We start from the raw sequence: 22,001 nt of genomic DNA on the forward strand, positions 1-22,001 counted from the left end.
CCTTGGAATCCATTGCGTAACCTTTAATGACCATCGGTTATCTTCCCTCCTCATTACATGTCCTGGCCATGCCCATTTCTTTTTCTTGATTTCAGATAAGATATCATTAACTCGCGTTTGTTCCCTCACCCAATCTGCTCTTTTCTTATCACTTAACGCGTTATACCTATCAATCTTCTTTCCATAGCTGGTTGCGGCGTCCTCAATTTAAGTAGAACCCTTTTCGTAAGCCTCCAGGTTTCTGCCCCGTACGTGAGTACTGGTAAGACACACCTGTTATATACTTTTCTCTTGAGGGATAATGGCAACCTGCTCTTGATGACCTGAAAATGCGCATTCATATTCTTCTGATTATGTCAGTCTCATGATCTGGATCCGCAGTCGCTACCTGTCCTAAGTAAATGTATTCCCAACCACGTCCAGTGCCTCGCTACCTATCGTAAACTGCTGTTCTCTTCCGAGACTGTTAAACATTATTTTAGCTTTCCGAAGATTAAATTTTACACCCACCCTTCAGCATTGCCTCTCCAGGTCAGTGATCACGCATTGCAGTTGGTCCCCTGAGTTACTAAGCAAGGCAATATCATCAGCGAATCTGGAGTTAATAAGGTGTTCTCCGTTAACTCTTATCCCCAATTCTTCCCAATCCAGGCCTCTCAATACCTCCCATAAACACGCTGTGAATAGCATTCGAGAGATCGTATCTCCCTGCCTAACGCCTTTCTTTATTGGGATTTTCTTGCTTTCTTTATGGAGGACTACGGTGGCTGTGGAGCCGCTAAAGGTATCTATCAGTATTTTCACGTATGGCTCATCTACTCCCTGATTCCGTAATGCCTCCATGACTGTTGAGGTTTCGACTCAATCAAACGCTTTTTCGTAATCAATGAAAGCTATATATAACGGCTGGTTATATTGCGCACATTTCTCTATGACCTGATTGATAGTGTGAATATGGTCTATTGTTGAGCAGCCTTTACGGAAACCTGCCTGGTCCTTTGGGTGACGGAAGTCTAAGGTGTTCCTGATTCTATTTGCAATTACCTTAGCAAATACTTTGTAGGCAATGGAAAGTAAGCTGATTGGTCTATAATTTGTCAAGTCTTTGGCGTCCCCTTTCTTGTGGATAAGGATTATGCTAGCGTTTCTCCAAGATTCCAGTACGCTCGATGTCATGAGGCATTGCGTATACAGGGTGGCCAGTTTTTCTAGAACAATCTGCCCACCATCATTCAACAAATCTGCTGTTACCTGACCCTCCCCAGCTGTCTTCCCCCTTTGTATAGCTCCCAAGGCTTTCTTTACTTCTTCCTGCGTTACTTGTGGGATTTCAAATTCCTGTGGACTATTCTCTCTTCCATTGTCGTCGTGGGTGCCACTGGTGATATATAAATCTCTATAGAACACTTCAGCCACTTGAACGAACTCATCCATATTAGTAATGATATTGTCGGCTTTGTCTCTTAACGCATACATCTGATTCTTGCGTATTCCTAGTTTTTTCTTCACTGCTTTGAGGTTTCCTCTGTTCCTGAGAGCATGTCCAATTCTATCCATAATACTTACTTATACTTACTTATGTCACCTGTCTTACGCTTGTTGATAACCTTGGAAAGGTCTGCCAGTTCTATTCTAGCTGTAGGCTTAGAGGCTTTCATATATTGGCGTTTCTTGATCAGACCTTTCGTCTCCTGCGATAGCTTACTCGTATCCTGTCTAACGGAGTTGCCACCGACTTCTATTGCAGACTCCTTAATGATGCCCATAATATTGTCTTTCGTTGCTTCAACGCTAAGGTTCTCTTCCTGTGTTAAAGCCGAATACATGTTCTGTAGCTTGATCCGGAATTCCTGTATTTTCCCTCTTCTCGGCTTCTTATGTACCAATTTCTCCCGCTCCCTGCTGAAGTCAAGGCTAATTCGATTTCTTACCATCGTATTGTCACTGCAGCGCACCCTGCCGAGCACGTCCACATCTTGTATGATGACACGATTAGCGCATAGTATGAAGTCTATTTCAGTTCTAGTCTCGTCATTCGGGTTCCTCCACGTCCACTTTCGGCTTTTCCGCTTGCGGAAGAAAATATTCATTATCCGCATCTTATTCTGTTCTGCACAGTCTACTAATAACTCTCCCCTGCTATTCCTAGTGCCTATGCCATATTCCCACGCTGCCTTATCTCCAGCCTGCTTCTTGCATTCCTTGGCATTGATGTCGCCCATCAGTACAGAATATTTTGTATGGACCTTACACATCGCCGATTCCATGTCTTCATAGAAGCTTTCGACTTCCTCGTCATCATGACTGGATGTAGGGGCGTACCCCTGTACGACCCTCAATTTGTACTTCTTATTAAGGTTCACAACAAGACCTGCCACCCTCTCGTTAACGCTATAGAATTCCTGTACGTTATCAGCTATATTCTAATTAGTCAGGAATCCGGACAGGCCGCCTTTGGAATCTGAACCTGGCAACGTTTAACGCTAGAATGTTATCTACTGAGGCTAGTCTAGCAGTGCTATTGGAGGAATTCATCATCATCATCAGCCTGGTCATCAGACTGCAGGGCAAATGCCTCTCCCACACTTCTCCAACAACCCCGGTCATGTACTAATTGTGGCCATGCCGTCCCTGCAAACTTCTTAATCTCATCCGCCCACCTAACTTTCTGCCGCCCCCTGCTACGCTTCCCTTCCCTTGGGATCCAGTCCGTAACCCTTAATGACCATCGGTTATCTTCCCTCCTCATTACATGTCCTGCCCATGCCCATTTCTTTTTCTTGATTTCAACTAAGATGTCATTAACTCGCGTTTGTTCCCTCACCCAATCTGCTATTTTCTTATCCCTTAACGTTACACCTATCATTCTTCTTTCCATAGCTCGTTGTGTCGTCCTCAATTTGAGTAGAACCCTTTTGGTAAGCCTCCAGGTTTCTGCCCCGTAGGTGAGTACTGGTAAGACACAGTTAATATAGTTTTCTCTTGAGGGATAACGGCAACCTGCGGTTCATGATTTGGGAATGCCTGCCAAACGCACTCCAGCCCATTCTTATTCTTCTGATTATTTCCGTCTCATGATCCGGATCCGCCGTCACTACCTGCCCTAAGTAGATGTATTCCCTTACGACTTCCAGTGCCTCGCTGCCTATTGTAAATTGCTGTTCTCTCCCGAGACTGTTAAGCATTACTTTAGTTTAGTTTAGTTGGAGGAATTAGAGGGCATTAAATGAGATATAATAGGGCTAGGTGAAGTTCTGAGGACAAATGAAGCATATAGAGTGCTAAATAGCGGCCACGTCCTGTGCTACCGGGGCTTAGCGGATAGACGAGAACAGAACAGGTATTCGGCTTTAGCTCAGGAAGAGGACCTTAGTGTTGAAGCCACGAGTAACAATCTTATGGGCATCATTAAGGAGTGTGCAATAGAAGTAAGTGGTAACTTTGTTAGACAGGATACCAGTAAGCCATCGCAGGAGACGTCAGATCTGATCAAGAAACGCCAATGTATGAAAGCCTCTAACCCTAAAACTAGAATAGAGCTGGCAGAACTTTCGAAGTTAATCAAGAAGCGTAAGACAGCTGATATAAGGAAGTATATAAGGAACTATAGGTATATAGAGTTGAACATGCTCTCTGGAACGTAGGAAGCCTAAAAGCTGTGAAGAAGAAACTAGGAATAGGCAAGAATCAGATGTATGCGTTAAGAGACAAAGCTGGCAATATCGCTACTAATATGGAGGAGATAGTTCAAGTGTCTGAGGAGTTCCATAGAGATTTATACAGTACCAGTAGCACCAACGACAATAATGTGAGAGAGAATAGACTAGAGGAATTTGAAATCGCACAAGTAACGCCGGAAGTAGTAAAAAGCGCCTTGGGAGCTATGCAAAGGGGGAAGGCAGCTGGGGAGGGTCAGGTAACAGCAGATTTGTTGAAGGATGGTGGGTACATTGTTTTAGAAAGACTGGCCACCCTATATACACAATGACTCATGACCTCGAGCGTACCCACATCTTGGAGGAACGCTAACATAATCCTAATTCATAAGAAAGGGGCACCAAAGACTTGAAAAATTATAGACCGATAAGCTTACTGTCCGTTGCCTACAAAGTATTTACTGAGGTAATCGAAAATAGAATCAGGAACACCTTAGACTTCTGTCAACCAAAGGACCAGGCAGGATACCGCAAAGGCTACTCAACAATAGACCGTATTCACACTATCAATCAGGTGATAGAGAATTGTGTGGAATATAACCAGCCGTTATATATAGCCTTCATTGATTACGAAAAAGCGTTTGATTGAGTCGAAACCTCAACAGTCATGGAGGCATTACGGAATCAGGGTGTAGATGAGCCATATGTGAAAATACTGATAGATATCTTTAGCGGCTCCACACCCACTGTATTCCTCCATAAAGAAAGCAACAAAATCCCAATAGAGATGGCGTCAGGTAGAGAGATACGATTTCACCAATGCTATTGACAGCGTGTTTACAGGAGGTATTCAGAGACCTGGAGTGGGAAGAATTGGGGATAAATATTGCTGGAGAATACCTTAGCAACTTGTGATTCGCTGATGATATGGCCTTGCTTAGTAACCGAGGAGACAAATTGTAATGCATGCTCACTGACCTGGAGAGGCAAAGCAGAAGAGTGGGTCTGAGAATTAATCTGCAGAAAAGTAAAGTAATGTTTAACAGCCTCGGAAGAGAACAGCACTTTACGATAGGTAGCGAGGCACTGGAAGTGGTGAGGGAATACATCTACTTAGGGCAGGTAGGGACCACGGATCCAGATCATGAGACTGAAATAACCAGAAGAATAAGAATGGGCTGGGGTGCATTTGGCAGGCATTCTAAAAATCATGAACAGCAGGTTGCCATTATCCCTCAAGAGAAAAGTGTATAACTGCTCTGTCTTACCGGTACTCACGTGTGGGGCGCAAACCTGGAGACTTACGAAAAGGGTTCTGCTTAAATTGAGGATGACGCAACGTGTTACGGAAATAAGGATGATGGGTGTAACGTTAAGGGATAAGAAAAGAGCAGATTGGGTGAGGGAACGAACGCGGGTTAATGACATCTTAGTTGAAATCCAGAAAAATAAATGGGCATGGGCAGGACATGTAATGAGGAGGGAAGATAACCGATGGCCATAAAGGGTTACGGACTGGATTCCAAGGGAAGGGAAGCGTAGCAGGGGGCGGCAGAAAGTTAGGTGGGCGGATGACATTAAGATGTTGGCAGTGACAACATGGCCACAATTAGTACATGACGGGGGTAGTTGGCAAAGTATGGGATAGGCCTTTGCGTTGCAGTGAGCGTAAACAGGCTGATGATGATGATGATGACGATGATACTGCGACTATTATGACTATTATGCATGCTATAGCAATATTGCACCTCTTACTTAGCGAACATGTGGTAGCAGCTACATCGATGTACTTCAAAAGATTTTCTCGCTTTCACTTCCACCTTTCACGTTTTGAAGTATCGATTATCGTCCCCCCCTCCTATTTATGAATCCCCTGTACACTCTGGCCTGTTTTCTGTTATTATTATTCGCATGTACGTCCAAGGAGTTCACGCAGAAGATGTGCCCGCCAAGAAATATGTGAATATGGCATTAGGGCTGGAGAACAAGAAAGAAAATTGTCATAAAGATTTGTAGACCAATAGCATATACTGGACTGAATAAAGCCGGTGAGAATGGCAGAGGAACCCCCAGAGTCAATAATGACCAGGAACAAAGACCTAGCTGAATGCCGCCGTGGAAGTGTTTTGTAAAATGAGAATGCCCGGCGTAATGAGATTCCGTGGTGTCACCGTTTCGATTGGCTACACGCAACACCTGTAGCTTCTCTAAATCTGTTTCCTTTATGGTAGGTACTTAGCCGTGCCTCAGAACCACGTCAACATTTCAGCCTTTCACACCTTCACAGAGGTGTGTTTTTCTGGCTCCCTCGATTCTTATAAATCAGGCAGCAGCTCCCGTTTCACTTTGTGTTAGCAATATGGCAACGCGACTTACGTCAATGAAATCTCAACTTTACCCAGCCTGAAACATAACGCTACGTAAGCCAGCATTGTTTGGGAAAATACAGAAGAAGAAATGAACGTGCACACAGGAAGCAATATAGCTCAACTAAAGTGTACAGTCGCTCAATGAAATGAAATGTAATACTAGCTCTGACATTTTGAAACATGTGCGCGTCCCTTGATTTTAATGCCAACGAACCGTTATACTTTTCGTTTATGCGCGGAGCCGATGCCCAGTGAGCGCTCGTAAACGCTAGGCACAACCGCCCGCTTCCGGGGGAAACAGCCCGGACGGAGCAACCACCATTCGCAGTGAGGATAGTTGATGACAGAACAATGCGGCACCGCATTAGAAAAAAAAAACAAGACTACGCCAACGCGTGTGTTATCTCACTTTTTCCTCACTGCTTACTGAACATACATCTGAAACGCTGGTCGACGCGGAAAAACGCAAAGACCCGAGGCATTGCGTCCATGACAGACGTACACTTCATTTCTTATGTTCTCGCCACCGCAGTTTCTTACAAATATCTTTTTGTTTTGTTTTATTTGTTCGTTATTGTCATGAATTACGCGGCGAAGTGTTTGGAGGTAGGCACTGCAATCAGATGGCAGAGAAGGCAGAGAGGCTCACGGAAGCGCATGCTGAGGAGGTACTCAACAAAAATTATACATCTGGCTCGGCTAGACACCTGGTCGAGGTGCCTCTTCTCTAGGGTAATTTGCACCGTGCAATACTCCAGCGGCCTGGTGCAGCCTACCGACATGGTTTTGTTGCTTTTACTGGCATTCCATCGTATTAAGGTTACACAGTCGCTATTAATTTACAGCATAAACTGGCCTCTAGACAATAAAAAAACGGTAAAAACTAAAACACAAAAAAGCTTCTAACTGCAGCTTTTTTTAAACCTGTGCAATACGCATACTTTCAGCCAAGAATCGCACTAAAATTTTATAACGCAATATATTGGGCACGGATATACTGGAATATTACATCGGAAAAAAACATTTCAGCCCGCCATGCTCGATGAAAAGACATGAGCTGACCATGGAACGACATGAACTGACTCACTTTTTCAAAAAGGTCTGTTAAAAAATTCTCGGCGCCAATAGAGCAAACACGCTAGTACGACTGCTCGCGCGTTCGTTGTCGTCGCCTTCTTTCACAGATGGCTCCGTTGGACAAAAAACTATCATTATCAGCAATGGCCCGAGATTCGTCTTCTGCAGCTGTGCTCCGTTGCCACTCATCAATCCAGCGTAGAAATTCACTTCTGTCGTCGACATGGGGAAGCCGCATTTAAAGGTGTATGCACCATTCATTGTCTTACGCGCCGGACATGTTTATTAACAGGCGATAACGCAAATGTTTGTACGTACCTATATCGCCACGATGACCACAGATTGGGACAATAAATATGTTAGCGCCTTTGTTCAATATTCCGGCTCACCTATGCGTCGTCAGCTAAACAGCCTTGCTGGTCCTCCACCCTCACAAAAGGGAATGACGCAGGATTTTTTCTAAATCTAAACCATAAGCGTGTTATTTTAGAATTTCAATGCATTTCATCACTTGCCTGAGTGCAACGCTGTTTTCTGCAGACCATGGCGGGAACCAAAGGGGCGCTGGTGAGAACATCTGCGCGCTTACACTCAGTTAGACTTTGGCCGCATTATCCCAAGTACGCAGCTTATCGCATAATTATACTCACCTAATCTTCCATGAGGTCATCTAAGACGAGCACGTAACACTTATGCCGGCTGCATCGCGTTACAAATCTGTGCAGAAATTTCATGCTAGTGCACACAGCGAAACATAAAAGCTTGTCGAGCCTTTTTTCCAACTCGTATCGTTCTCCTTTGCCAAGGGGTGGCAGTGCTAATGAATAATTTCGCACTGAAGTGCTATTTCGTTGGTATCAGAGTATTAAGAGAAAAGAACAGAAATTAGGGCTACAATGAGCTTATTTAAAGGAAAATAACAAAAAAGCAATCGGCCGAACTTACGGAACACAGGCTAAGAACATTACGCAGGCATTATTCCGTATAATATATATATATATATATATATATATATATATATATATATATATATATATATATATATAATGAAGATAGTTGTGCTGCATAAAAATGTTCGCACAAATGACCTGAACAATTACCGGCGAATATCAGTGTTATCCTTCTTTTTTTCGAAGCTGTCAGAGTATGCACTAAAACAAGGGTAGCCAAGTCCCTTGATGAACATGAAATGATGTTAAGGAACAGCACGACTTCGGTGAAAAAAAAGAATGTTTTGAAAAAGCATTGTTAAATATAAAAGAAAAATTATATAATATTATTCACAGCAATGAGTACACTCCGGGGTTCTTGGAACCTCCGCTTAGCATCAGACTCGTTTATGCATTGTAGACTGTTTCGTCAACTTCCTCAATATGACGTTTCATGTGTTGATACAGTTTGTACCACTACAGCTGACACGACTACAGTTAATAAGATTATATGCAGTTTATAAGCGGAATACAGTTATTATGCAGTTATTTATGTACAGGCAGCACCGCACCTGCCTTCGCAGGCGTAAATAATAGCTGGAGTCATTTGAATACGGAAGGCCACAAGGTTCTATACTTAGACTATTTTTCATTATTTACCTGAACCATGCTGTGCGCATGGTTCAGATAAACTTAGCTACAGTCTTGTATTCGGATGGTACTACGCTGTCTTGTTTTCTTCTTTTCTTTACTGGTAGTGATTCAATTATCTAGGAAGGCCAAGGAACACATGCATGACCTCTCTTTCTGATTGGTTAGACTCAAATCAGCTTTAAATAAATTTTAATAAAACAAGATATGTGATATTTCGGAGTTGGAAAAAAACGCATAAGCATTATTGCTTTTGATTTCAAGACAGTGACATTCAGCGCGTTCCTCGGTAAGCTTTTAACTGTCATTTTTAGGAAAACCTCAGCTGGACACCGAAAATCAACAAGGTGCAGTCTAGTTCAACATGAGCTGCAAACGGTGCCTTTGGTTGAAGGAACCTCAAGACTCCCCGCTGACGCCAACATATGAAAATCGGAGAACTTAGCAATATACCGATTACTGGTAGCGTCTTCGACCATGTGCACTACATTGTAGCTCAGCTTGCATGCAACTCGATATGCCAGTCAAGCCTAAGTCAATTTCTATTTTATTCAATCACGTGTCTATGGGGCCGAAGTGACTGAAACTTCCATTATACTACGCACCACTTTACTGTCACCTCGATTACTGTTTTCTAATCTGGGGTACGATCTCAAGAACGAACCCTGAAAGGTTAATAATTCTACAGAAGATATCTGTTGGCTGTACTGAAAATCTACAAGCCTATATGGCATTCTGTTACAAAGCTTGACAACCTTAAACTTGGCTTGCATATGCGCAACGAAGACTCACATGACGTGACCATGTAATTAGGGCATTGCTACGCTACCTATGTTTCCTATAATCTTCCGTACAACTAATTTAAGATGCAGTAATTCAGGACCTCATAGGAAAATCAAACAATATCATACCAAACATCCGAGCTTCTGCACGCAATATTAGCTGTATTTACGAAATTATTCCACAGGGCAGCTTTGAATTCAGTTTAACGAAAAAAAAATTATATATATTTACTATTTGGTTCTGTACCCTGAATATGTTACTGGATTAGAAATTGCTTCTTGTAGTTTATCCTACTGCATATACTGTCACTATTTGTTGATACATCTTGCACTTTCATGTGTCCCGTCTTGACGTCATAAGTGTTGTGTATAATAGAACTAACGTGCTTGCCACTCTAACAAGGGATAGTAATATTGACACGCGTACTTCATTATCTTGATCGGGTTACCACTTCTCACCACATAACAAATGTTATCGCACAGCGCAGGATGCGCCTGCACGTAAAAGAAGTTTCTGGAATGTTATCGATGGTTCTATCCGCTGTCTTTCCCCGCAACTTGTATAATCTGATCGCATGCGTGCGCGACGGGAATGATGTAGAACTTTGTGGAAGGCACGCGGGTCCCGGCGATTACTCTGGAGCATTCGACGACTGATCCATAAAAGCCGACGCGCTTGACCCGCTGATCATTTTAGACGATCGCCGACTGTGTTCGCCGCTGTCGCCGTTCTCTGAGCCTAGCCTGTTTTTGAGGGCACAAGTTCGCCCAATAAAGCGCTAGTTTCCTGTTTCTCAGTCTGCCTGCTTTCTTCACAGTCACTACCACGTGACAATAATATTAGATTATATGACATGCAGCGCACACCCACTTCCATTGGAGCTGAAACTGAACCCAGAATTATCGAAAAAAGTGTACATACTTGTGAATACTTCACTACCTCAAAGTATGATGTAATTTGCCATTCCAGAAATTTATTTCTTGATATTTTCTTCTGCGTCAAATATGGTGATAGCTACTTTACGCATGAATGTATGCATTTCTTTTGAAGATGAATGGCGGTGAAGTGAGGGATTTTCGGTTTTGTAATTTATTGCATGTATTGTTATTTCAACTCTCTAGCGCGACCCTAAACAACAGCAATCTGCAAAGCTTTTGCTTACTCACCCCTGCTGCTGAGCAACGCATGGGTGTAGAGACCTTATTACGTCAGTGAGAGTTAATATACTTTTTTTCTCTCTATACTAGATTATGTATGCATAAATAGATCAAGATAAAAGAAAATCTGGACAACCGCCCTCAGTGGTTAGAATAAAGGCAGTCGAATATATATAAGCACACACAATCGCGAGACGTACTTACAGCCATTCGTATTTCACGCTCGAGTAACCAATCGGTAATGAAGAAGAAGGAAGAAAGAAATCATGTAACGTTGCAAGAAATAAAAAAAAATAAGTGTAATTATTCGTAGAGAAAGGCTTTCCGAAGAGCGCGTAAACTACATACATGCGCACATTTTCTTTGAATCATCATCATCATCATCATCATCAGCCTGGTTACGCCCACTGCAGGGCAAAGCCCTCTCCCATACTTCTCCAACAACCCCGGTCATGTACTAATTGTGGCCATGCCGTCCCTGCAAACTTCTTGATCTCATCCGCCCACCTAACTTTCTGCCGCCCCCTGCTACGCTTCCCTTCCCTTGGGATCCAGTCCGTAACCCTTAATGACCATCGGTTATCTTCCCTCCTCATTACATGTCCTGCCCATGCCCATTTCTTTTTCTTGATTTCAACTAAGATGTCGTTAACTCGCGTTTGTTCCCTCACCCAATCTGCTCTTTTCTTATCCCTTAACGTTACACCTATCATTCTTCTTTCCATAGCTCGTTGTGTCGTCCTCAATTTGAGTAGAACCCTTTTAGTAAGCCTCCAGGTTTCTGCTCCGTAGGTGAGTACTGGTAAGACACAGCTGTTATATACTTTTCTCTTGAGGGATAAGGGCAACCTGCTGTTCATGATCTGAGAATGCCTGCCAAACGCACCCCAGCCCATTCTTATTCTTCTGATTATTTCCGTCTCATGATCCGGATCCGCCGTCACTACCTGCCCTAAGTAGATGTATTCCTTTACGACTTCCAGTGCCTCGCTGCCTATTGTAAATTGCTGTTCTATTCCGAGACTGTTAAGCATTACTTTAGTTTTCTGCAGATTAATTTTTAGACCCACTCTTCTGCTTTGCCTCTCCAGGTCAGTGAGCATGCATTGCAATTGGTCCCCTGAGTTACTAAGCAAGGCAATATCATCAGCGAATCGCAAGTTACTAAGGTATTCTCCATTAACTTTTATCCCCAATTCTTCCCAATCCAGGTCTCTGAATACCTCCTGTAAACACGCTGTGAATAGCATGGGAGATATCGTATCTCCCTGCCTGACGCCTTTCTTTATTGGGATTTTGTTGCTTTCTTTATCGAGGACTACGGCGGCTGTGGAGCCGTTATAGACATCTTTCGGTATTTTTACACACGGCTCGTCTACACCCTGATTCCGTAATGCTTCCATGACTGCTGAGGTTTCAACAGAATCAAACGCTTTCTCGTAATCAATGAAAGCTATATATAAGGGTTGGTTATATTCCGCAGATTTCTCTATACCATGATTGATAGTTAGAATATGGTCTATTGGCGAGTAGCCTTTACGGTATCCTGCCTGGTCCTTTGCTTGAGAGAAGTCTAAGGTGTTCCTGGTTCTTTTTGCGATTACCTTAGTGAATAGTTTGTAGGCAACTGACAGTAAGGTGATCGGTCTATTTTTTTTCAAGTCCTTGGCGTTCCCTTTCCTATGGATTAGGATTCTGTTAGCGCTCTTCCAAGATTCCGGTACGCTCGAGGTCATGAGGCATTGCGTATACAGGGTGGCCAGTTTCTCTAGAACAATCTGTCCACCATCCTTCAACAAATCTGCTGTTACCTGATCCTCCCCAGCTGCCTTCCCCCTTTGCATATCTCCTAAGGCTTTCTTTACTGCTTCCGGCGTTACCTTCGGGATTTCGAATTCCTCTAGACTATTTTCTTTTCCATTATCGTCGTGGATGCCACTGGTACTGTATAAATCTGTATAGAACTCCTCAGCCACTTGAACTATCTCATCCATATTAGTAATGATATTGCCGGCTTTGTCTCTTAACGCATACATCTGATTCTTGCCAATTCCTAGTTTCTTCTTCACTGTTTTTAGGCTTCCTCCGCTCCTGAGAGCATGTTCAATTCTATCCATATTATACTTCCTTATGTCAGCTGTCTTACGCTTGTTGACTAACTTCGAAAGTTCTGCCAGTTCTATTCTAGCTGTAGGGTTAGAGGCTTTCATACATTGGCGTTTCTTGATCAGATCTTTCGTCTCCGGCGATAGGTTGCTGGTATCCTGCCTAACGGAGTTACCACCGACTTCCATTGCACTCTCCTTAATGATGCCCACAAGATTGTCGTTCATTGCTTCAACACTAAGGTCCTCTTCCTGAGTTAAAGCCGAATACCTGTTCTGTAGCTTGATCTGGAATTCCTCTATTTTCCCTCTTACCGCTAACTCATTGATTGGCTTCTTATGTACCAGTTTCTTCCGTTCCCTCCTCAGGTCTAGGCTAGTTCGAGTTCTTACCATCCTGTGGTCACTGCAGCGCACCTTGCCGAGCACGTCCACATCTTGTATGATGCCAGGGTTAGCGCAGAGTATGAAGTCTATTTCATTTCTAGTCTCGCCGTTCGGGCTCCTCCACGTCCACTTTCGGCTATCCCGCTTGCGGAAGAAGGTATTCATTATCCTCATATTATTCTGGTCCGCAAACTCTACTAATAACTCTCCCCTGCTATTCCTAGTGCCTATGCCATATTCACCCACTGCCTTGTCTCCAGCCTGCTTCTTGCCTACCTTAGCATTAAAGTCGCCCATTAGTATAGTGTATTTAGTTTTCACTCTGCCCATCGCCGATTCCACGTCTTCATAGAAGCTTTCGACTTCCTGGTCATCATGACTGGATGTAGGGGCGTAGACCTGTACAATCTTCATTTTGTACCTCTTATTAAGTTTGACAACAAGACCTGCCACCCTCTCGTTAATGCTATAGAATTGCTGTATGTTACCAGCTATATTCTTATTAACCAGGAATCCGACTCCTAGTTCTCTTCTCTCCGCTAAGCCCCGGTAGCACAGGATGTGCCTGCTATTTAGCACTGTATATGCTTCTTTTGGCCTCCTAACTTCACTGAGCCCTATTATATCGCATTTACTACCCTCTAATTCCTCCAATAGCACTGCTAGGCTCGCCTCACTAGATAACGTTCTAGCGTTAAACGTTTCCAGGTTCATATTCCAATGGCGGCCTGTCACTGACTATGCACTGTCCTATATATAAGCACTGTCGTAAAGTGTGCTATTTTCCAGCCTGTCAATGACGTCTATGCCGCAATGACACTCGTGTCTTCCAATCCATAAAATGTGGAAAACGCCTGTAGGCTAATCATTTTTTCCCATGGATGAGACATTCCTTATGCTGCAAATTATTAAAATGATCTTCGATGACTGATATCGCTAAGTACATCCGTGGTGCCCTTTGCGACTGACAGTTGTACTAATTCTCTCACTTGGCAGCACGCTTTAAAATGAGGATCTGGTTAATGCTGAATTCACGTGTAGTGATGTGAGAAACAGTCAGAAAGACAGAACTGTAATAAGTGCCCGTTTGAGACGCTGCAAATAGCGGCACCATCGTAGAGCGAGATCAATTCCCCGCTTAACCAATTTTCGTATGCGTGATAAACTATCGAATAATATAGCCGCTGCCTCAGTTTCAGTCAGAGGTTAGCGAATAGTATTGTTTTGTTAACGTTGCAAACAAACGAAATACGTGAAAGGCTATGCTGCCTTGCGCTAGATTCAGAGGAAGCAAACGCCGTAGACAAACGCGTGGAGAAAACTGGGCCGAAGTGATATACTGTTATGGCTCCTGCACCCGGGAAAAATGCGCTATCGTAGCCCTTGTCAGCAGGTCGTAAGGGCGTCAGAAAAGGCTGCTTGTTTCAGCTCGACATATTGTGTCGTTCTACTCCATAGAAGAAAAGCGCTCGGCCGGGTTCGTATCACGCGAGCTACGGTGGGTGATAAAGAAAAGAAAATGTGGAGTACTCTTCGAATCTAAAGCAGGCGGCTACGCATTTCTTTCCCCTATCCTTCCCCATAAATAAAGAAAACACTTAAATCGACGCAAAGGAGGCCTGCGAAAAGATCTAAACAAAAATATATGTATCAGCATGGACGCTCTAGCTGTAAGGCATGGACGCTGCAACCAGCTGTAGTAAGCCGCCTTCAAAAATATTGGTTTGCAAAAGTTATAGTGTTGTTTGTCACCATTATGGGAAAAATGTGTATGAAAAGTGCGCATGATGATGATGATGATGATGATGATGATGATGATGATGATGACAATGAGTTATTGACATCTCCTTTGAAGCAGGGCGGCGGCAAATAGTCAACTGGCCTACCTGAGGTAATCAGGTATGCAATACATGCTTTTCCATCTATGCTTTTTCGTAAATGTCCTCATTTTTTTTCTTCCTAAAAAGGTATCTATCTCCCTCGTACCACTATCTACGCTTGTAACGGATCCGGTCGTATCGATGTCTTCCCTGTTTTTTTCCCTGTTCCACTGTTTCCACCAATACTCTAAACGTCTCTTGCTTGTCTCGAGTGTTGACCGCTTGACGCTTCCGTCCGCTTTAATTCCATGTGCGTCCTGAAGCTGCACAATACCTATAGGTTTCACTGGGTGAATCCCAACGCATTCCTTTATAATCCGCTGTGTGGCCTCCGCATTTTCGCAGCAGCCGCCACATGCGCTTTCTTATTGTGAATAAGAGAGGTTTAGGATAGGGGCCTCAATAGTTAGAAGCCCCAAAAGAGCTTTGCGGGTGTTATCGTTGGGGCACGCAGGAGTGAAGAGTTTTCGAATAGGTCTTCGCGTTTGCGGACAGCGTCTTGTGCTGACAGTGCCACTACGGCGTCAAAGAGAAGCCAGTAGAAATAAATAAATAAAGTATACCATTTTAGGATCAGAAAAGAACATTTGACTTTCCTGTTTTCGCGTTCCATTACAATTCCATTATTCTATTAGCCGCAAACAATTATTTGCGCTTAGTATTGAGTAACCAACTTCAGGTGCCTTAACCAACCAAGCTAAGCTGTGTTAGGCCTTCGAGCCATGATATCGAATTCGGAACCAGCCGCGTCTAATGAATCAATATTCATAACACACGCTAATTTAGAGAAAGCGATAAGCGCAGGAACTTCTCCTAGCTTTCGATCTTCACGCGTTACCAAGAATCGAGCACAGTTTGGTGTTAGGTTAAATCCGTCGCTTCGATGGGTGCCGCCATGTTTATTTACGCAAATCTTGTGGGGCAGCTATTGGGGTTCCCGTTAAATCAATGCAATAGCGTGTACGACGCAAACCCCAAAAGCAGTTTGGTCTTGAGAATGCGCAGCTGATTCGACGCTATTTCTTTGGAGCCCCAAACGTTTGAGGCCCCTATTACAAAACTCTATAATATTGCCTATTTTATGTTTTTCTCGTTAGACAACAAGCTCGAGCCTCAAGTAGCAAGGCACTGCCCTTTGTTCCATCTTACAGATTCTCCCTTCTAATTTCTTTCGTGGAATCGTAAATCTTGATGGTACTTCTTTTTCTCGTTCTTTGAGTCTAATGCTTTCTTCTTGATGACTTCTGGTACTCTATTTGCCCTGAGTTGAGTTGTTGTAGGCTACTGGTGCGATTAGCCTTGCAGTTGCTACGGCAATTGCTCCACCATAGCGACACTTAAAATAAATAAATCACATAATCAGACATAGACCTCACACTTACAAATGGTCACTCCTCAGTTCACCATGTGGAGGCCAAATCCGTGTCCTGTAGGTAATTTAAAAGAATGCGAGAGACGTCCTTCCTACACAACCGGTTCCCGCGCGGGAAAACAATGTCCTGAAGAGAACTGTGAGGAAATCCTGTCTTCTTAAGGGACCCGAATAAAACCCTCCTTTCCGCGTTATACACAGTACAGAACATTATGCAATGTTCTATGTCACCGCACACACCACCCGTTGAACATAATGGTGATAACGCCAGGCTAGTCTTATACATCCACGCAGGGGTACGAGCAGAGCCCGTGCGAATGCGGAGCAGTAAGTTGGCCTCGTTTCTTTTGAGACCCTTGATCACGCAGGGCTTGTGAGGTGAGCTCCACAAAGAACTGAAGTGGCACGACACCGCTTCGCTGAAGAGTCTGTTGTCCTCTTGAGGCACTCTTCTCAATGAATTCCCAGACGGCGCTCTATGGGCGAGGCTGTCCGCCATCTCGTTGCCTATGATACCTATATGTGAGGGCACCCATTGTAAACGTATGGAGAAGTCTTTGATATGGAGATTGTGCACCGAGCGTAGGGAGCTAAGACATAAGGCATCAGTAGGGAACCCGTGCTCTAACCTTTGAAGGGCAGATTTTGAATCTGTGAGAATGACAACAGGTTAAGGTGTACAAAACCGTAGTTTCTTTAGAGCTGCCTCAATTGCAACGCTTTCAGCTGTTGTGGAGGCTGTAAAGCAGTGATTTGGGCTTGTTGGTAAGACATCGTGAGGCTTATAGCGCGTTAAAAAGACAAGGACGAAAGTGAGACGTGACACAGAGAGGCGCTAACTTGCAACAATCTTTATTTCGAGCAAGGGATCTATACATATATACAACTTTCTCGCGTACATCATACATGCGCTGTTTGCAAAAAAAAAAGAACCTTACACACTATTGCGCAGGTACGATAACTCTTTGCGGGAAAGGGCAATTTATGGTTTAGACACAGTTATCCCCAAGCCTATGAATCATTTCTGCTTCTATAATTTCGCGAGTTATCCTACCTCGGGCTTTTCCCACACTGGAGCAGTCTCTGTATGCTGGAGCACACGTCGAGGGGTCACCATCATCCACCCCGGCAACAGTGCAGCTGCAATGCCTGCAGTGGGCGTCAAGGAACACACCCCGCTTTTCTGCTACGTTATACCGCTGTTCCTTTAAACGCTCGTTGAGGCACCTTCCGCTTTGCCCCACGTAGGTCTTCGAACACTTTAAAGGAACGTTGTAAACAGCTGCTTCCCCACATTCAACAAACGGTTCCTGGTGTTTCTTTTCGCACGTGCGCTTATCAGAGAGGCCTGTTCTGGTTAGTCTGCATAGGCATTGCAGTTTTGTAGAAGCTAAAACACAACCCTAACATTCGCACGTTGGCCTACCTTCTTTAAACGGTGCGATAAGCCGTGGATATATGGGATGACAGCAACGCTCCTCTTATCTACAGAAGGCACGCTGGCGGAATTCTTTGATAGCGTCGACTTGAGCAGACCCTCAGCAACGCTAATAAGTACATGTGTAGGGTAACCTGCCAATCGAAGACGGAGGATCTGATCCTTGATGCTTTCGGTCATCAGCTCCGGGCATGACCTACATAATGCGTTTGACAAGCATGTCTTTGTGATTCCCCTCTTAACCAACTTAGAGTGCGCCGACTGATATGGGAGCAGTGGCTTGTTCGCGCGAGGCTCGTACTTCCAGCGTACACGGTCGTTGAAAAATGAAAACTTAATGTCAAGAAATCGGATACCTCCGTCAATTAGTGTGTATTACCTGCAGATAAGGAGGGTGGTTTCGCGGTGTTCGCATGAGGCCTTCAACAAAAAAGCCTTAGATGCAGTAAAGAAAGTGTTTATCCCATGTAGGGATCTGTGCGTGTCAAAAGTGAAAGCGAAAGCCAAGAAGCTTTGTAAACGCCTGCGTTTAGATGGTGTTATAAAAGGGATAGGTGCGAGCAAGCTTGATTGTCTTGATGTGTTCTTCAGTGTAAAGACACACAAGATGGATGCACCTTTTCGAGCCATTGTATCTGAAAACGGCGCCTGGCAAAAATGTATAGCATTGTATCTTCAAAAATGCAGAACATGTTGCCAATTGAGGACCCGTTTCTTGTAAATAACTCTGATGTGGTACTCGATTATTGCAGGTCCTCAACCCATAAGAATATTAAGGCCTTCTCTGTAGACATAACAGACCTGTTTTATTCTTTACCTCATTCAGGTCTGCTCTCCAGTGTTCGGAGTTCTATTGACGCCTTTGGAAACGTTGCCATCGCGAACACCACCGGGATGTCGAATGAAGATTTCTTAGGACTTCTTAGCTTTTATCTTCAGTCTAGTTTCATTCTGTGGGTAGGGCAGCCTTTTATACAGAAGGAGAGAATTTCCATCGGATCGTTTATAGCTCCCATTCTTAGCGATATATTTTTAGTAGAACTAGACAAAAACATAAGTGGTCCGCTTCCAGATTTTAAGATTCTCAAAGTTTTTAGATTCGTCGATGACTTTTTAGTTCTACTTGACTACAGCTCTAACTGTTTCGATTTTTTAACCACCAATGCACTTTCTTTTATACGGGAGGGTTTATCTTCTCTAAAAATAACGCATGAACTGCCGATTGACGGAAGTGTCCGATTTCTTGACATGTATGATGTACGAGAAAAAGTTGTATATATGTATGGGTCCCTTGTTCGAAATAAAGATTGTTGCAAGTTAGCGCCTGTGTGTGTCACGTCTCACTTTCGCCCTTGTCTTTTTAACGCGCTATAAGCCTCACGTTGTGGAGGACCCGACTGCAGTGAAGCGAACAGACCAATCATACTTCAAAGAGGGAATGTGAAAAGCAGCTGCACTAGATCCTTTGAACTTGTCCACAGAGCCATCAGTAAATATTTGAAGATGACGTGCATATTCAGTCTCAAGATGTTCCAGTACCAGCGAACGCGTTGCCGCCAGAGGAGAACTCCGCTTAGCGCGTGCGTGAGGAATTGTCAACGAACAATCTAGGCTCGCGAATGACCAAGGTGGTTTAAACCTCTTAGTTCAACCTCTAGCGTCAAGACCCAGGTAACCAAGAGTATTTAGTGTCAAGTACGCGCGGGACTCAGATCTCTTTCGAAGTCGCTGTAGAAGGGCTCGGCTGGCAGCCGTCTGTTTGAGGCGGCCAATTTGCAACAATAAGCTTTGTGAAGCGACTAGGCTATTAGGTCTCGAGAGAGATTCATAAAGTACTGCATCGTTAGGAGCAGTCTGCGGAACACCAATAGCCCTTCTTAGGCCCTTTCTGTGCAGAACCTCAAGTCGCTCCAGCTGTGATATCGAGGGGGAAATTAAAGGTAGCTGGTACATTATTCGACTCGTCACTAGTGCATCGCGCAACCTGATCATTGAAGAAGGGTGATTTCCCCATTGCTCACTTGCAACTCTACGGATCACATTGAGACGCGAAGATATCGATGTCGCAACCGAGTCCACAGCTCGTCGCCACTGTAGGCGTTAGTCAATAATGACGCCCGAAAAGCGCTTGTGTTTCAATTGTCGAAGGCAAGATTGATCAAGGCCTATCTTCAGCCGCGCACACCTTCTTCCTCTACCTGGAAACATGGTGAAGCCAGATTTTTCCACCGAGAGAGTCAAACCAACACCTTGAAGGTAATGGGGAACTGAAAGTAATGCCTGTCGAGCTATCAGAGCTAAACGCTTGTTTTGATATATCCGGTTAACTAACGACAAATGTTGTCTGCGTAAATAGACATATGGACATGCCTGCAATGTTTTTGCACTTCAGCGGGAAGATCAGCCATTACAACGTTAAAGAGCGTTGGGGAAAGAACACTTCCCTTAGGTACACCTTGTGATACCGCCCTTTCGGTGCTTGTGGTACTTCCTAACCGCACTTGAATTTTACGACCACTGATAAATGAGTGAATGAATCGCAGAAGATAGCCCTGTACGCCCATGGCCTGCAAACTATTTAGTATTGAGCTCTGAAGGACGCTATCATAAGCCTTTGATACGTCTAGGAAAATAACTAGTGTGGAAAGGCCGAAAGCTCTATGATGTTCAATATGGCTTATCAAGTCCAAGACGCTATCTTGCGTGCTTAAACCTGTTCGGAATCCAGTCACGCATGTTGGCAGAGCCCTTCTATCTTCGAGCCACGAAGATAAACGCTTACTTGCCAGATTCTCCATGAGCTTAGCCACGCACGACGTCAGTGATACAGGACGATACCAGGCCAAGTCTGTCATTTCTTTGCCGGGCTTCAGAATTGGGACAACACAAGCCACCTTCCATGAAAAAGGAACGTCGCCGGTCTCCCACACTCGATTGAAATAGCTTAGGAGCATCTTCCGGTGTTCTAGAGGAAGGTTCTGCATCATCTGGTTGGTGATGCCGTCGTGACCTGGTGCACATCGACGCCGCAGGCTGTTGAGTGCTGTCTGTAGCTCTCGAAGTGTAAACGGGGCGTCCATCACAGACGTAGATATTTCAGGCAGAGCGCAGGGACGAATTCCTGAACTTGCACTTACAAATGCATCTGCAAATTCCTCTGCCAAGCACACGAGAGGTTTCTGCTTGCGCAGTGCAAGCACTTCGAAAAGTTTACTAGGACGAGAATCTCCAGCAAGACTTCCAATGACTCGCCAAATTCTCGTCATCGGTGAGAAAACCGTCAAGCTAGCGCAGAAGGACGCCCACTGCGACCTACATAGCTTGTCCGTATGGCGTGGAATGGCAGAGTTAAGCCTATTGAAAGTCGTCTTCAAGAATCTGTGGTCCTTCTTCCGCATCAGTTGTCACTCCGCCCTTGTGCGCGCTGCGCAAAGGTTCCTGAGTTTTAAACCCGGAGTCGGAAAATGATTAGGCAACTTGACCGCTGTGGTAGCAGCCATCTTACCAGAAATCATCTTGTCTATCACTTCACCAGGAACACATGTAATCTGCTGCCTGTATTTGTCCCAAATAACAACATGGCTAATTTTAGAGCCGCGCATATGGAAGTCGGCAGTAAAGACTAAAATTGGATAGTGATCACTTCCCATGCGGTCAGGTGCAGTTGATCACTTCACGCGGACGTCAGATGAATGCAAGGTTAGGTCTATAGATGTGGCTGATGCTGGAGGCTGGAAGAAAGTGGGACTTTCGTCATTGGCCACGCACAGGTTTAAACTGTCGATAACTTCCACAAGTTTGCGTCCGCGGGATTCTGTGTTCCTGTCACCCCAGACAGAGTGATGGGCGTTAAAGTCCCCGCAGATAATTCGGGCCGTAAGCAACGGTCACAAAGCTGCTGCAAAAACAAGTCCATTGCTACCTTGTTCCGCGGAGACACGTATACGGAGGCAACAGAAAGAGTTAGGATGCCAACCCGTATCCTCACAGCCGCTACCTCAATACTATCAGTGCAAAGATCGGTGACGTTCAAAGCCACATGAGGAATCTCTCTTCATATGTAAAGGGCGGCACTTCCTGTGGGGAATGACTTTATGCTGCAATTCGGGTGGGCGTCATATCCAGTGAAAGATCTCCCGCTTGCTAGGCCAGCCTCCGAGAGGGCCAATACTGGAACACACGTATCTTTCAAAAATA

The sequence above is a fragment of the Dermacentor variabilis genome, chromosome 6 (assembly GCF_050947875.1).
Source record: "Dermacentor variabilis isolate Ectoservices chromosome 6, ASM5094787v1, whole genome shotgun sequence".
In the NCBI taxonomy this organism is placed as follows: domain Eukaryota; kingdom Metazoa; phylum Arthropoda; class Arachnida; order Ixodida; family Ixodidae; genus Dermacentor; species Dermacentor variabilis.